Source organism: Sinocyclocheilus rhinocerous, unplaced genomic scaffold (genome assembly GCF_001515625.1).
Source record: "Sinocyclocheilus rhinocerous isolate Xijiao unplaced genomic scaffold, SAMN03320098_v1.1 scaffold2869, whole genome shotgun sequence".
Lineage (NCBI taxonomy): Eukaryota > Metazoa > Chordata > Actinopteri > Cypriniformes > Cyprinidae > Sinocyclocheilus > Sinocyclocheilus rhinocerous.
The window spans coordinates 1-1,854 of record NW_015625077.1 but is presented as its reverse complement, the minus strand read 5'-3'; positions in this window follow the sequence as shown (position 1 = coordinate 1,854).

Here is a 1,854-nt window from a genome sequence, read left to right as displayed (position 1 = left end):
TATAAAGCCATTTCTAAAGTGTGCATCATCTTTTCAGTCAAATTCTTAAATTGAATTAGTCAATTAGAATAATAAGTCATTTGGGCTATTATTACCAAGCAAATGAAATCAGTATTGACAAAGTTAATCTTTGCAATGCAGAGAAAACACAGAAGCTGCATTAGAAGTGGCATTTAGATGCATTTACACACTGTTTAATGCAGGACATGAATGCATTTAACCTAAAATTACAAATGCATAAATAATGTTTTGATATCCAGTGGCGGCTCGTCGGGGGAGGCAGGGGAGGCACAGCTTCCCCATAATTTTGAGGTGAAAATGGGAGGAGGACGATTTAATGTTAATAAAATTCACAATTCATTTCAGTTCATGTCTCAGAATGTGTATTTTTTGTTTGTAATTTCACAGTTGTAATGGAGGCTAGCCTCCCTTCTGATATCAACCAATCATCAAAGAGACGTAAATTACATGATATTAGTTTGATATAAGCTGGATAGAGGCTACAGCAGTCGGCTTAATTAAATGGCGCAACAGGCAGCTCTCTTTTAACACAGACTTTTAAGAAGGGATGGATGTTTGCTTCAAGTGATAGGCCAGGTAAGTGAAATTATATTATCTTGCTGTATGTCGTTTTCTTTACGTTTTCTGACTAAAAGCAGCCAAAAAGCCATTTTAAAGTGGTTAAGCAAATTATAATGATAATCGGCAGGGATCCCAGACCAATACAATTAGTGTGCCTCCTCTATTTTAAAACCCATGAGCCGCCACTGTTGATATCTTAAACATAAAATGTTGAATACTGATATTTGAAATTATAAAAAAAAAATGAAAAGATAATTTAAATGTGAAATTAAAACTGCCAGTAGGTGGCAGCAAGTCACTGTTAATAAGTGGGTCATTGCAACTGAACCAAATCATTTAAATGGTTGATTCATTCAGGAACAAAACAGCGTCATTTGCTCAAAGACGCAAATTGGAATTATATTTGTTGGTGAAATAGAGCAAAAACAGTCAATATTGTGTCTAAAACGTATTTGTTGTAATATTAAATTCGTTTTTTTAAACTGCTGTATAAAATCAATATCATATTAGTAATCATGCTGCTTTTTGGTTGAAAAAAAACATCAGTCTTCGCGTGATACTGATTAACTATGAAATTATATAAATATATATATATTTCTGCCCCCCATATCTTGAATTGTGTGATCATTCTAAATGCATTTTATTAAACTGAATCATGCAGTGAAAGAACGGACACTGGTCTAACCTACTAGACTTCCTATTGCCTTAGCTAAACTTTAACTTGGGGAAGTCGTGGCCTAATGGTTAGAGAGTCGGACTCGTAACCCAAAGGTTGCGGGTTCGAGTCTCGCACTGGCAGAGATTGTAGGTGGGGGAAGTGAATGTACAGCCCACCTTCAATACCACGACTGAGGTGCCCTTGAGCAAGGCACCGAACCCCCAACTGCTCCCTGGGCGCCGCAGCAAACAAATAGCTGCCCACTGCTCCGTGTGTGTTCACTGCTGTGTGTGCACTTTGGATGGGATAAATGCAGAGCACTAATTCCAAGTATGGGTCACCGTACTTGGCCACATGTCATGTCACTTTAGCTAACTTAAATGGTAGCTCTCATGAGTCATGAATGTTAGCAAGACAAATTAACTATATCTTTTGGATAATTAGCTGTAAATTCGAGGCACAGGTAGCTTACTCTTTTGTTCATTACCACTCACCTCCACAGCAAGACAAACACAACTGGAAAGGGAGGGAGGCTCTCTGTCTGTGACTGTGATGTGCAGTTGATGGGAGGGAGAAAGGCATCGGAACTCGACAGTCTCAACATTTCCCGACCC